This window comes from Somniosus microcephalus, unplaced genomic scaffold (genome assembly GCF_052327205.1).
Source record: "Somniosus microcephalus isolate GS21.2 unplaced genomic scaffold, FLI_Smic_1.0 unresolved_chr4, whole genome shotgun sequence".
Classification (NCBI taxonomy): domain Eukaryota; kingdom Metazoa; phylum Chordata; class Chondrichthyes; order Squaliformes; family Somniosidae; genus Somniosus; species Somniosus microcephalus.
Window position 1 is genome coordinate 3,071,871 of NW_028225182.1, and position 13,606 is coordinate 3,085,476.

Here is a 13,606-nt window from a genome sequence, read left to right on the forward strand (position 1 = left end):
AGACTCTCACGGGGGATATATTTGGATTAACATCCTTTGCCACCGGGGCTGAGAGACACATCTTTCTGGGTTTGCTGTTGAAAGTTGAACAGGCGGCATGTTGCCGATAAGTGTCATAGGCAGGTAATACACAGACAGAGCGGCTCTGACCCCGCGAGATGGGTAAAAGGCTTCAGTTCAGGACAAATGCATCAATGAATTGTTCGCCCAGCACCGAGAGAGACAACATCCAGAGAAAAACACAGGAGGAAATCGATTTCAAGTGGATGCCTACCCGCACTTGGTGCCGTGCTTTCGCGAACACGTCTGTTGTGTTCTCATGTAAAAAATATAATTTTGTCCGAACAGTTTGCCTGGCGCGAAAGGATCTGAATTGCAAAGGAGCAAGCATGAAAAGCTGCGTTGATGTGCTTGCTGCCAGGAGGCTGGCTGCAGCTTCCCTGGTTATCTAGTGGTTAGGATTCGGCGCTCTCACCGCCGCGGCCCGGGTTCGATTCCCGGTCAGGGAACAGTGCGTTTTGGGGCTGTTTGAATTGCCACCATGCAATGCACCCTTACGGAACAATGCTCCGCCCCTGATTCAACTTTCCACACCGCTGCTCAACATCACTCTTCATACAGCGATACAAAATGCACATTCTTGATTTCTGTAAAATGCGTGCTGTTTCAAAGTCAGCAGGACTTGATTTCTGTCAAATTTAGACTGGCTGACTTTAAATGTTGCCAACATTTAACTGCAGCTCACAGTGTCAGGGCAGTCACGGTTTTTATCAGTCTTCCGTATATCTCCTTGCCCACTGCATCTCCCGAACAAACTTAGCTTATCACAGGCACGGCTATCGATTATTTTCATTGCCAGTGTGAAAAATGCAAATTTTGAAACTTACCAACGTGTGCAAGCCTGGAATCAGAGAGTCCGTGGCCCCTGATAACTTGAGCATTAAGATGATCATTAGCCCTTCCTGTATTGCTCAGTAGCCCACTGTGCGAGGAACTAAGAACCACGGGCATTTTCACTTCTGTGTGGGGCTCAGCACCATACCTGCAGCTGAAGATTGAACTTGATTTGGCTCGTGATCAGTGCGGCTCAGTGAGACTTCGGCCCGTCTCTCCCTTCGCAACCCATCAGTGTGGAGAAAAGAACAGGGAATTTTACACATGTGTTGTGCTCTGTAACTTTATTTGAACATGTCATTGCATTTCACGCTGTGTCCAACACGGTGAGGTCCCCCGTGCTGTGTCAGCTTTGTATCTTTATCAACACTGCAGCTTTACATTAACACAACCTGAGCTCCGAGATCTGGTCGGGTCACATTGCCCGAAGTGAGGAATGAGCGAGAGGGGCAATTCCACCCGGGGATAGAAAATCCTCCAAAAGAACGACAGAATACTGCGTTTGACGTGAAGCCGAAATAGCTCAGTTGGGAGAGCGTTAGACTGAAGATCTAAAGGTCCCTGTTTCGATCCCGGGTTTCGGCAGGTTTTAGTTACTTTCTGTCTCCTTCACTACAAAAGGTACGAATCAAGAGAAATTTTACGCTCCTGATGACGCGTTTCCCAAACGAATGGGAGTGACACCACGTCGGACATGCTGGATCCGGCTCCAACCGTCCGCTGCAGGTTCGAATTCAGTCGGGGTCCCGCCGTCTGCTTTTATACCGGGACAGTGTTTGTGGGAGGGGCTGTGGTGCGACAAAATTTTTTAGAATGAGGTTTGTTAGACCAGTCTTTCTGTTACTTTGGATTTACACTCTGCCCAGTTGTATATACGAACAGTTAACAATGTTTAAGCGATGTGGTGTGTTCAATGTTTGTGCAGTAACTCGGTCACCCAGTGTGAGCCTGAAAGACAATTTTCCAGCCTAGGTTCGAGCCTGGCCAACGGGAGCATTGTGGCCGGTTAGCTCAGTTGGTGAGAGCGTGGTGCTAATAACGCCAAGGTCGCGGGTTCGATCCCCGTACGGGCCATCAGGATGTTTTCATAATTTTACGCTTTTCCCGCACATTTCCAATACAAACTTTATAAGGAAGCCAATGCACACAGACTCTCACGGGGGATATATTTGGATTAACATCCTTTGCCACCGGGGCTGAGAGACACATCTTTCTGGTCTTTCTGGGTTTGCTGTTGAAAGTTGAACAGGCGGCATGTTGCCGATAAGTGTCACAGGCAGGTAATACACAGACAGAGCGGCTCTGACCCCGCGAGATGGGTAAAAGGCTTCAGTTCAGGACAAATGCATCAATGAATTGTTCGCCCAGCACCGAGAGAGACAACATCCAGAGAAAAACACAGGAGGAAATCGATTTCAAGTGGATGCCTACCCGCACTTGGTGCCGTGCTTTCGCGAACACGTCTGTTGTGTTCTCATGTAAAAAATATAATTTTGTCCGAACAGTTTGCCTGGCGCGAAAGGATCTGAATTGCAAAGGAGCAAGCATGAAAAGCTGCGTTGATGTGCTTGCTGCCAGGAGGCTGGCTGCAGCTTCCCTGGTGGTCTAGTGGTTAGGATTCGGCGCTCTCATCGCCGCGGCCCGGGTTCGATTCCCGGTCAGGGAACAGTGCGTTTTGGGGCTGTTTGAATTGCCACCATGCAATGCACCCTTACGGAACAATGCTCCGCCCCTGATTCAACTTTCCACACCGCTGCTCAACATCACTCTTCATACAGCGATACAAAATGCACATTCTTGATTTCTGTAAAATGCGTGCTGTTTCAAAGTCAGCAGGACTTGATTTCTGTCAAATTTAGACTGGCTGACTTTAAATGTTGCCAACATTTAACTGCAGCTCACAGTGTCAGGGCAGTCACTGTTTTTATCAGTCTTCCGTATATCTCCTTGCCCACTGCATCTCCCGAACAAACTTAGCTTATCACAGGCACGGCTATCGATTATTTTCATTGCCAGTGTGAAAAATGCAAATTTTGAAACTTACCAACGTGTGCAAGCCTGGAATCAGAGAGTCCGTGGCCCCTGATAACTTGAGCATTAAGATGATCATTAGCCCTTCCTGTATTGCTCAGTAGCCCACTGTGCGAGGAACTAAGAACCACGGGCATTTTCACTTCTGTGTGGGGCTCAGCACCATACCTGCAGCTGAAGATTGAACTTGATTTGGCTCGTGATCAGTGCGGCTCAGTGAGACTTCGGCCCGTCTCTCCCTTCGCAACCCATCAGTGTGGAGAAAAGAACAGGGAATTTTACACATGTGTTGTGCTCTGTAACTTTATTTGAACATGTCATTGCATTTCACGCTGTGTCCAACACGGTGAGGTCCCCCGTGCTGTGTCAGCTTTGTATCTTTATCAACACTGCAGCTTTACATTAACAGAACCTGAGCTCCGAGATCTGGTCGGGTCACATTGCCCGAAGTGAGGAATGAGCGAGAGGGGCAATTCCACCCGGGGATAGAAAATCCTCCAAAAGAACGACAGAATACTGCGTTTGATGTGAAGCCGAAATAGCTCAGTTGGGAGAGCGTTAGACTGAAGATCTAAAGGTCCCTGGTTCGATCCCGGGTTTCGGCAGGTTTTAGTTACTTTCTGTCTCCTTCACTACAAAAGGTACGAATCAAGAGAAATTTTACGCTCCTGATGACGCGTTTCCCAAACGAATGGGAGTGAAACCACGTCGGACATGCTGGATCCGGCTCCAACCGTCCGCTGCAGGTTCGAATTCAGTCGGGGTCCCGCCGTCTGCTTTTATACCGGGACAGTGTTTGTGGGAGGGGCTGTGGTGCGACAAAAAACTTTAGAATGAGGTTTGTTAGACCAGTCTTTCTGTTACTTTGGATTTACACTCTGCCCAGTTGTATATACGAACAGTTAACAATGTTTAAGCGATGTGGTGTGTTCAATGTTTGTGCAGTAACTCGGTCACCCAGTGTGAGCCTGAAAGACAATTTTCCAGCCTAGGTTCGAGCCTGGCCAACAGGAGCATTGTGGCCGGTTAGCTCAGTTGGTGAGAGCGTGGTGCTAATAACGCCAAGGTCGCGGGTTCGATCCCCGTACGGGCCATCAGGATGTTTTCATAATTTTACGCTTTTCCCGCACATTTCCAATACAAACTTTATAAGGAAGCCAATGCACACAGACTCTCACGGGGGATATATTTGGATTAACATCCTTTGCCACCGGGGCTGAGAGACACATCTTTCTGGGTTTGCTGTTGAAAGTTGAACAGGCGGCATGTTGCCGATAAGTGTCATAGGCAGGTAATACACAGACAGAGCGGCTCTGACCCCGCGAGATGGGTAAAAGGCTTCAGTTCAGGACAAATGCATCAATGAATTGTTCGCCCAGCACCGAGAGAGACAACATCCAGAGAAAAACACAGGAGGAAATCGATTTCAAGTGGATGCCTACCCGCACTTGGTGCCGTGCTTTCGCGAACACGTCTGTTGTGTTCTCATGTAAAAAATATAATTTTGTCCGAACAGTTTGCCTGGCGCGAAAGGATCTGAATTGCAAAGGAGCAAGCATGAAAAGCTGCGTTGATGTGCTTGCTGCCAGGAGGCTGGCTGCAGCTTCCCTGGTGGTCTAGTGGTTAGGATTCGGCGCTCTCACCGCCGCGGCCCGGGTTCGATTCCCGGTCAGGGAACAGTGCGTTTTGGGGCTGTTTGAATTGCCACCATGCAATGCACCCTTACGGAACAATGCTCCGCCCCTGATTCAACTTTCCACACCGCTGCTCAACATCACTCTTCATACAGCGATACAAAATGCACATTCTTGATTTCTGTAAAATGCGTGCTGTTTCAAAGTCAGCAGGACTTGATTTCTGTCAAATTTAGACTGGCTGACTTTAAATGTTGCCAACATTTAACTGCAGCTCACAGTGTCAGGGCAGTCACGGTTTTTATCAGTCTTCCGTATATCTCCTTGCCCACTGCATCTCCCGAACAAACTTAGCTTATCACAGGCACGGCTATCGATTATTTTCATTGCCAGTGTGAAAAATGCAAATTTTGAAACTTACCAACGTGTGCAAGCCTGGAATCAGAGAGTCCGTGGCCCCTGATAACTTGAGCATTAAGATGATCATTAGCCCTTCCTGTATTGCTCAGTAGCCCACTGTGCGAGGAACTAAGAACCACGGGCATTTTCACTTCTGTGTGGGGCTCAGCACCATACCTGCAGCTGAAGATTGAACTTGATTTGGCTCGTGATCAGTGCGGCTCAGTGAGACTTCGGCCCGTCTCTCCCTTCGCAACCCATCAGTGTGGAGAAAAGAACAGGGAATTTTACACATGTGTTGTGCTCTGTAACTTTATTTGAACATGTCATTGCATTTCACGCTGTGTCCAACACGGTGAGGTCCCCCGTGCTGTGTCAGCTTTGTATCTTTATCAACACTGCAGCTTTACATTAACAGAACCTGAGCTCCGAGATCTGGTCGGGTCACATTGCCCGAAGTGAGGAATGAGCGAGAGGGGCAATTCCACCCGGGGATAGAAAATCCTCCAAAAGAACGACAGAATACTGCGTTTGACGTGAAGCCGAAATAGCTCAGTTGGGAGAGCGTTAGACTGAAGATCTAAAGGTCCCTGTTTCGATCCCGGGTTTCGGCAGGTTTTAGTTACTTTCTGTCTCCTTCACTACAAAAGGTACGAATCAAGAGAAATTTTACGCTCCTGATGACGCGTTTCCCAAACGAATGGGAGTGACACCACGTCGGACATGCTGGATCCGGCTCCAACCGTCCGCTGCAGGTTCGAATTCAGTCGGGGTCCCGCCGTCTGCTTTTATACCGGGACAGTGTTTGTGGGAGGGGCTGTGGTGCGACAAAAATTTTTAGAATGAGGTTTGTTAGACCAGTCTTTCTGTTACTTTGGATTTACACTCTGCCCAGTTGTATATACGAACAGTTAACAATGTTTAAGCGATGTGGTGTGTTCAATGTTTGTGCAGTAACTCGGTCACCCAGTGTGAGCCTGAAAGACAATTTTCCAGCCTAGGTTCGAGCCTGGCCAACGGGAGCATTGTGGCCGGTTAGCTCAGTTGGTGAGAGCGTGGTGCTAATAACGCCAAGGTCGCGGGTTCGATCCCCGTACGGGCCATCAGGATGTTTTCATAATTTTACGCTTTTCCCGCACATTTCCAATACAAACTTTATAAGGAAGCCAATGCACACAGACTCTCACGGGGGATATATTTGGATTAACATCCTTTGCCACCGGGGCTGAGAGACACATCTTTCTGGTCTTTCTGGGTTTGCTGTTGAAAGTTGAACAGGCGGCATGTTGCCGATAAGTGTCACAGGCAGGTAATACACAGACAGAGCGGCTCTGACCCCGCGAGATGGGTAAAAGGCTTCAGTTCAGGACAAATGCATCAATGAATTGTTCGCCCAGCACCGAGAGAGACAACATCCAGAGAAAAACACAGGAGGAAATCGATTTCAAGTGGATGCCTACCCACACTTGGTGCCGTGCTTTCGCGAACACGTCTGTTGTGTTCTCATGTAAAAAATATAATTTTGTCCGAACAGTTTGCCTGGCGCGAAAGGATCTGAATTGCAAAGGAGCAAGCATGAAAAGCTGCGTTGATGTGCTTGCTGCCAGGAGGCTGGCTGCAGCTTCCCTGGTGGTCTAGTGGTTAGGATTCGGCGCTCTCACCGCCGCGGCCCGGGTTCGATTCCCGGTCAGGGAACAGTGCGTTTTGGGGCTGTTTGAATTGCCACCATGCAATGCACCCTTACGGAACAATGCTCCGCCCCTGATTCAACTTTCCACACCGCTGCTCAACATCACTCTTCATACAGCGATACAAAATGCACATTCTTGATTTCTGTAAAATGCGTGCTGTTTCAAAGTCAGCAGGACTTGATTTCTGTCAAATTTAGACTGGCTGACTTTAAATGTTGCCAACATTTAACTGCAGCTCACAGTGTCAGGGCAGTCACTGTTTTTATCAGTCTTCCGTATATCTCCTTGCCCACTGCATCTCCCGAACAAACTTAGCTTATCACAGGCACGGCTATCGATTATTTTCATTGCCAGTGTGAAAAATGCAAATTTTGAAACTTACCAACGTGTGCAAGCCTGGAATCAGAGAGTCCGTGGCCCCTGATAACTTGAGCATTAAGATGATCATTAGCCCTTCCTGTATTGCTCAGTAGCCCACTGTGCGAGGAACTAAGAACCACGGGCATTTTCACTTCTGTGTGGGGCTCAGCACCATACCTGCAGCTGAAGATTGAACTTGATTTGGCTCGTGATCAGTGCGGCTCAGTGAGACTTCGGCCCGTCTCTCCCTTCGCAACCCATCAGTGTGGAGAAAAGAACAGGGAATTTTACACATGTGTTGTGCTCTGTAACTTTATTTGAACATGTCATTGCATTTCACGCTGTGTCCAACACGGTGAGGTCCCCCGTGCTGTGTCAGCTTTGTATCTTTATCAACACTGCAGCTTTACATTAACAGAACCTGAGCTCCGAGATCTGGTCGGGTCACATTGCCCGAAGTGAGGAATGAGCGAGAGGGGCAATTCCACCCGGGGATAGAAAATCCTCCAAAAGAACGACAGAATACTGCGTTTGATGTGAAGCCGAAATAGCTCAGTTGGGAGAGCGTTAGACTGAAGATCTAAAGGTCCCTGGTTCGATCCCGGGTTTCGGCAGGTTTTAGTTACTTTCTGTCTCCTTCACTACAAAAGGTACGAATCAAGAGAAATTTTACGCTCCTGATGACGCGTTTCCCAAACGAATGGGAGTGAAACCACGTCGGACATGCTGGATCCGGCTCCAACCGTCCGCTGCAGGTTCGAATTCAGTCGGGGTCCCGCCGTCTGCTTTTATACCGGGACAGTGTTTGTGGGAGGGGCTGTGGTGCGACAAAAAACTTTAGAATGAGGTTTGTTAGACCAGTCTTTCTGTTACTTTGGATTTACACTCTGCCCAGTTGTATATACGAACAGTTAACAATGTTTAAGCGATGTGGTGTGTTCAATGTTTGTGCAGTAACTCGGTCACCCAGTGTGAGCCTGAAAGACAATTTTCCAGCCTAGGTTCGAGCCTGGCCAACAGGAGCATTGTGGCCGGTTAGCTCAGTTGGTGAGAGCGTGGTGCTAATAACGCCAAGGTCGCGGGTTCGATCCCCGTACGGGCCATCAGGATGTTTTCATAATTTTACGCTTTTCCCGCACATTTCCAATACAAACTTTATAAGGAAGCCAATGCACACAGACTCTCACGGGGGATATATTTGGATTAACATCCTTTGCCACCGGGGCTGAGAGACACATCTTTCTGGGTTTGCTGTTGAAAGTTGAACAGGCGGCATGTTGCCGATAAGTGTCACAGGCAGGTAATACACAGACAGAGCGGCTCTGACCCCGCGAGATGGGTAAAAGGCTTCAGTTCAGGACAAATGCATCAATGAATTGTTCGCCCAGCACCGAGAGAGACAACATCCAGAGAAAAACACAGGAGGAAATCGATTTCAAGTGGATGCCTACCCGCACTTGGTGCCGTGCTTTCGCGAACACGTCTGTTGTGTTCTCATGTAAAAAATATAATTTTGTCCGAACAGTTTGCCTGGCGCGAAAGGATCTGAATTGCAAAGGAGCAAGCATGAAAAGCTGCGTTGATGTGCTTGCTGCCAGGAGGCTGGCTGCAGCTTCCCTGGTGGTCTAGTGGTTAGGATTCGGCGCTCTCACCGCCGCGGCCCGGGTTCGATTCCCGGTCAGGGAACAGTGCGTTTTGGGGCTGTTTGAATTGCCACCATGCAATGCACCCTTACGGAACAATGCTCCGCCCCTGATTCAACTTTCCACACCGCTGCTCAACATCACTCTTCATACAGCGATACAAAATGCACATTCTTGATTTCTGTAAAATGCGTGCTGTTTCAAAGTCAGCAGGACTTGATTTCTGTCAAATTTAGACTGGCTGACTTTAAATGTTGCCAACATTTAACTGCAGCTCACAGTGTCAGGGCAGTCACGGTTTTTATCAGTCTTCCGTATATCTCCTTGCCCACTGCATCTCCCGAACAAACTTAGCTTATCACAGGCACGGCTATCGATTATTTTCATTGCCAGTGTGAAAAATGCAAATTTTGAAACTTACCAACGTGTGCAAGCCTGGAATCAGAGAGTCCGTGGCCCCTGATAACTTGAGCATTAAGATGATCATTAGCCCTTCCTGTATTGCTCAGTAGCCCACTGTGCGAGGAACTAAGAACCACGGGCATTTTCACTTCTGTGTGGGGCTCAGCACCATACCTGCAGCTGAAGATTGAACTTGATTTGGCTCGTGATCAGTGCGGCTCAGTGAGACTTCGGCCCGTCTCTCCCTTCGCAACCCATCAGTGTGGAGAAAAGAACAGGGAATTTTACACATGTGTTGTGCTCTGTAACTTTATTTGAACATGTCATTGCATTTCACGCTGTGTCCAACACGGTGAGGTCCCCCGTGCTGTGTCAGCTTTGTATCTTTATCAACACTGCAGCTTTACATTAACAGAACCTGAGCTCCGAGATCTGGTCGGGTCACATTGCCCGAAGTGAGGAATGAGCGAGAGGGGCAATTCCACCCGGGGATAGAAAATCCTCCAAAAGAACGACAGAATACTGCGTTTGACGTGAAGCCGAAATAGCTCAGTTGGGAGAGCGTTAGACTGAAGATCTAAAGGTCCCTGTTTCGATCCCGGGTTTCGGCAGGTTTTAGTTACTTTCTGTCTCCTTCACTACAAAAGGTACGAATCAAGAGAAATTTTACGCTCCTGATGACGCGTTTCCCAAACGAATGGGAGTGACACCACGTCGGACATGCTGGATCCGGCTCCAACCGTCCGCTGCAGGTTCGAATTCAGTCGGGGTCCCGCCGTCTGCTTTTATACCGGGACAGTGTTTGTGGGAGGGGCTGTGGTGCGACAAAAATTTTTAGAATGAGGTTTGTTAGACCAGTCTTTCTGTTACTTTGGATTTACACTCTGCCCAGTTGTATATACGAACAGTTAACAATGTTTAAGCGATGTGGTGTGTTCAATGTTTGTGCAGTAACTCGGTCACCCAGTGTGAGCCTGAAAGACAATTTTCCAGCCTAGGTTCGAGCCTGGCCAACGGGAGCATTGTGGCCGGTTAGCTCAGTTGGTGAGAGCGTGGTGCTAATAACGCCAAGGTCGCGGGTTCGATCCCCGTACGGGCCATCAGGATGTTTTCATAATTTTACGCTTTTCCCGCACATTTCCAATACAAACTTTATAAGGAAGCCAATGCACACAGACTCTCACGGGGGATATATTTGGATTAACATCCTTTGCCACCGGGGCTGAGAGACACATCTTTCTGGTCTTTCTGGGTTTGCTGTTGAAAGTTGAACAGGCGGCATGTTGCCGATAAGTGTCACAGGCAGGTAATACACAGACAGAGCGGCTCTGACCCCGCGAGATGGGTAAAAGGCTTCAGTTCAGGACAAATGCATCAATGAATTGTTCGCCCAGCACCGAGAGAGACAACATCCAGAGAAAAACACAGGAGGAAATCGATTTCAAGTGGATGCCTACCCGCACTTGGTGCCGTGCTTTCGCGAACACGTCTGTTGTGTTCTCATGTAAAAAATATAATTTTGTCCGAACAGTTTGCCTGGCGCGAAAGGATCTGAATTGCAAAGGAGCAAGCATGAAAAGCTGCGTTGATGTGCTTGCTGCCAGGCGGCTGGCTGCAGCTTCCCTGGTGGTCTAGTGGTTAGGATTCGGCGCTCTCACCGCCGCGGCCCGGGTTCGATTCCCGGTCAGGGAACAGTGCGTTTTGGGGCTGTTTGAATTGCCACCATGCAATGCACCCTTACGGAACAATGCTCCGCCCCTGATTCAACTTTCCACACCGCTGCTCAACATCACTCTTCATACAGCGATACAAAATGCACATTCTTGATTTCTGTAAAATGCGTGCTGTTTCAAAGTCAGCAGGACTTGATTTCTGTCAAATTTAGACTGGCTGACTTTAAATGTTGCCAACATTTAACTGCAGCTCACAGTGTCAGGGCAGTCACGGTTTTTATCAGTCTTCCGTATATCTCCTTGCCCACTGCATCTCCCGAACAAACTTAGCTTATCACAGGCACGGCTATCGATTATTTTCATTGCCAGTGTGAAAAATGCAAATTTTGAAACTTACCAACGTGTGCAAGCCTGGAATCAGAGAGTCCGTGGCCCCTGATAACTTGAGCATTAAGATGATCATTAGCCCTTCCTGTATTGCTCAGTAGCCCACTGTGCGAGGAACTAAGAACCACGGGCATTTTCACTTCTGTGTGGGGCTCAGCACCATACCTGCAGCTGAAGATTGAACTTGATTTGGCTCGTGATCAGTGCGGCTCAGTGAGACTTCGGCCCGTCTCTCCCTTCGCAACCCATCAGTGTGGAGAAAAGAACAGGGAATTTTACACATGTGTTGTGCTCTGTAACTTTATTTGAACATGTCATTGCATTTCACGCTGTGTCCAACACGGTGAGGTCCCCCGTGCTGTGTCAGCTTTGTATCTTTATCAACACTGCAGCTTTACATTAACAGAACCTGAGCTCCGAGATCTGGTCGGGTCACATTGCCCGAAGTGAGGAATGAGCGAGAGGGGCAATTCCACCCGGGGATAGAAAATCCTCCAAAAGAACGACAGAATACGGCGTTTGACGTGAAGCCGAAATAGCTCAGTTGGGAGAGCGTTAGACTGAAGATCTAAAGGTCCCTGGTTCGATCCCGGGTTTCGGCAGGTTTTAGTTACTTTCTGTCTCCTTCACTACAAAAGGTACGAATCAAGAGAAATTTTACGCTCCTGATGACGCGTTTCCCAAACGAATGGGAGTGACACCACGTCGGACATGCTGGATCCGGCTCCAACCGTCCGCTGCAGGTTCGAATTCAGTCGGGGTCCCGCCGTCTGCTTTTATACCGGGACAGTGTTTGTGGGAGGGGCTGTGGTGCGACAAAAATTTTTAGAATGAGGTTTGTTAGACCAGTCTTTCTGTTACTTTGGATTTACACTCTGCCCAGTTGTATATACGAACAGTTAACAATGTTTAAGCGATGTGGTGTGTTCAATGTTTGTGCAGTAACTCGGTCACCCAGTGTGAGCCTGAAAGACAATTTTCCAGCCTAGGTTCGAGCCTGGCCAACGGGAGCATTGTGGCCGGTTAGCTCAGTTGGTGAGAGCGTGGTGCTAATAACGCCAAGGTCGCGGGTTCGATCCCCGTACAGGCCATCAGGATGTTTTCATAATTTTACGCTTTTCCCGCACATTTCCAATACAAACTTTATAAGGAAGCCAATGCACACAGACTCTCACGGGGGATATATTTGGATTAACATCCTTTGCCACCGGGGCTGAGAGACACATCTTTCTGGTCTTTCTGGGTTTGCTGTTGAAAGTTGAACAGGCGGCATGTTGCCGATAAGTGTCACAGGCAGGTAATACACAGACAGAGCGGCTCTGACCCCGCGAGATGGGTAAAAGGCTTCAGTTCAGGACAAATGCATCAATGAATTGTTCGCCCAGCACCGAGAGAGACAACATCCAGAGAAAAACACAGGAGGAAATCGATTTCAAGTGGATGCCTACCCGCACTTGGTGCCGTGCTTTCGCGAACACGTCTGTTGTGTTCTCATGTAAAAAATATAATTTTGTCCGAACAGTTTGCCTGGCGCGAAAGGATCTGAATTGCAAAGGAGCAAGCATGAAAAGCTGCGTTGATGTGCTTGCTGCCAGGAGGCTGGCTGCAGCTTCCCTGGTGGTCTAGTGGTTAGGATTCGGCGCTCTCACCGCCGCGGCCCGGGTTCGATTCCCGGTCAGGGAACAGTGCGTTTTGGGGCTGTTTGAATTGCCACCATGCAATGCACCCTTACGGAACAATGCTCCGCCCCTGATTCAACTTTCCACACCGCTGCTCAACATCACTCTTCATACAGCGATACAAAATGCACATTCTTGATTTCTGTAAAATGCGTGCTGTTTCAAAGTCAGCAGGACTTGATTTCTGTCAAATTTAGACTGGCTGACTTTAAATGTTGCCAACATTTAACTGCAGCTCACAGTGTCAGGGCAGTCACGGTTTTTATCAGTCTTCCGTATATCTCCTTGCCCACTGCATCTCCCGAACAAACTTAGCTTATCACAGGCACGGCTATCGATTATTTTCATTGCCAGTGTGAAAAATGCAAATTTTGAAACTTACCAACGTGTGCAAGCCTGGAATCAGAGAGTCCGTGGCCCCTGATAACTTGAGCATTAAGATGATCATTAGCCCTTCCTGTATTGCTCAGTAGCCCACTGTGCGAGGAACTAAGAACCACGGGCATTTTCACTTCTGTGTGGGGCTCAGCACCATACCTGCAGCTGAAGATTGAACTTGATTTGGCTCGTGATCAGTGCTGCTCAGTGAGACTTCGGCCCGTCTCTCCCTTCGCAACCCATCAGTGTGGAGAAAAGAACAGGGAATTTTACACATGTGTTGTGCTCTGTAACTTTATTTGAACATGTCATTGCATTTCACGCCGTGTCCAACACGGTGAGGTCCCCCGTGCTGTGTCAGCTTTGTATCTTTATCAACACTGCAGCTTTACATTAACAGAACCTGAGCTCCGAGATCTGGTCGGGTCACATTGC

At 48.4% G+C, this 13,606-nt stretch overlaps 18 non-coding genes across 18 annotated transcripts; all 18 read left to right on the forward strand.

Moving 5' to 3' along the window:
• Positions 1 to 1,406: 1,406 nt before the first annotated feature.
• On the forward strand, positions 1,407 to 1,479 carry trnaf-gaa (transfer RNA phenylalanine (anticodon GAA)). Its single transcript has one exon. It is a non-coding gene; the product is annotated as a tRNA-Phe (tRNA).
• A 415-nt stretch (positions 1,480 to 1,894) lies between these two features.
• trnai-aau (transfer RNA isoleucine (anticodon AAU)) lies at positions 1,895 to 1,968 on the forward strand. The gene has a single exon. It is a non-coding gene; the product is annotated as a tRNA-Ile (tRNA).
• Positions 1,969 to 2,488: 520 nt separating this feature from the next.
• trnae-cuc (transfer RNA glutamic acid (anticodon CUC)) lies at positions 2,489 to 2,560 on the forward strand. The gene has a single exon. It is a non-coding gene; the product is annotated as a tRNA-Glu (tRNA).
• An 897-nt stretch (positions 2,561 to 3,457) lies between these two features.
• On the forward strand, positions 3,458 to 3,530 carry trnaf-gaa (transfer RNA phenylalanine (anticodon GAA)). Its single transcript has one exon. It is a non-coding gene; the product is annotated as a tRNA-Phe (tRNA).
• Positions 3,531 to 3,945: 415 nt separating this feature from the next.
• trnai-aau (transfer RNA isoleucine (anticodon AAU)) lies at positions 3,946 to 4,019 on the forward strand. Its single transcript has one exon. It is a non-coding gene; the product is annotated as a tRNA-Ile (tRNA).
• Positions 4,020 to 4,530: 511 nt separating this feature from the next.
• trnae-cuc (transfer RNA glutamic acid (anticodon CUC)) lies at positions 4,531 to 4,602 on the forward strand. The gene has a single exon. It is a non-coding gene; the product is annotated as a tRNA-Glu (tRNA).
• An 897-nt stretch (positions 4,603 to 5,499) lies between these two features.
• trnaf-gaa (transfer RNA phenylalanine (anticodon GAA)) lies at positions 5,500 to 5,572 on the forward strand. Its single transcript has one exon. It is a non-coding gene; the product is annotated as a tRNA-Phe (tRNA).
• Positions 5,573 to 5,987: 415 nt separating this feature from the next.
• trnai-aau (transfer RNA isoleucine (anticodon AAU)) lies at positions 5,988 to 6,061 on the forward strand. The gene has a single exon. It is a non-coding gene; the product is annotated as a tRNA-Ile (tRNA).
• A 520-nt stretch (positions 6,062 to 6,581) lies between these two features.
• On the forward strand, positions 6,582 to 6,653 carry trnae-cuc (transfer RNA glutamic acid (anticodon CUC)). Its single transcript has one exon. It is a non-coding gene; the product is annotated as a tRNA-Glu (tRNA).
• Positions 6,654 to 7,550: 897 nt separating this feature from the next.
• On the forward strand, positions 7,551 to 7,623 carry trnaf-gaa (transfer RNA phenylalanine (anticodon GAA)). Its single transcript has one exon. It is a non-coding gene; the product is annotated as a tRNA-Phe (tRNA).
• A 415-nt stretch (positions 7,624 to 8,038) lies between these two features.
• On the forward strand, positions 8,039 to 8,112 carry trnai-aau (transfer RNA isoleucine (anticodon AAU)). The gene has a single exon. It is a non-coding gene; the product is annotated as a tRNA-Ile (tRNA).
• A 511-nt stretch (positions 8,113 to 8,623) lies between these two features.
• On the forward strand, positions 8,624 to 8,695 carry trnae-cuc (transfer RNA glutamic acid (anticodon CUC)). Its single transcript has one exon. It is a non-coding gene; the product is annotated as a tRNA-Glu (tRNA).
• Positions 8,696 to 9,592: 897 nt separating this feature from the next.
• On the forward strand, positions 9,593 to 9,665 carry trnaf-gaa (transfer RNA phenylalanine (anticodon GAA)). The gene has a single exon. It is a non-coding gene; the product is annotated as a tRNA-Phe (tRNA).
• Positions 9,666 to 10,080: 415 nt separating this feature from the next.
• On the forward strand, positions 10,081 to 10,154 carry trnai-aau (transfer RNA isoleucine (anticodon AAU)). Its single transcript has one exon. It is a non-coding gene; the product is annotated as a tRNA-Ile (tRNA).
• A 520-nt stretch (positions 10,155 to 10,674) lies between these two features.
• On the forward strand, positions 10,675 to 10,746 carry trnae-cuc (transfer RNA glutamic acid (anticodon CUC)). Its single transcript has one exon. It is a non-coding gene; the product is annotated as a tRNA-Glu (tRNA).
• Positions 10,747 to 11,643: 897 nt separating this feature from the next.
• trnaf-gaa (transfer RNA phenylalanine (anticodon GAA)) lies at positions 11,644 to 11,716 on the forward strand. The gene has a single exon. It is a non-coding gene; the product is annotated as a tRNA-Phe (tRNA).
• Positions 11,717 to 12,131: 415 nt separating this feature from the next.
• On the forward strand, positions 12,132 to 12,205 carry trnai-aau (transfer RNA isoleucine (anticodon AAU)). The gene has a single exon. It is a non-coding gene; the product is annotated as a tRNA-Ile (tRNA).
• Positions 12,206 to 12,725: 520 nt separating this feature from the next.
• trnae-cuc (transfer RNA glutamic acid (anticodon CUC)) lies at positions 12,726 to 12,797 on the forward strand. Its single transcript has one exon. It is a non-coding gene; the product is annotated as a tRNA-Glu (tRNA).
• Positions 12,798 to 13,606: the final 809 nt, after the last annotated feature.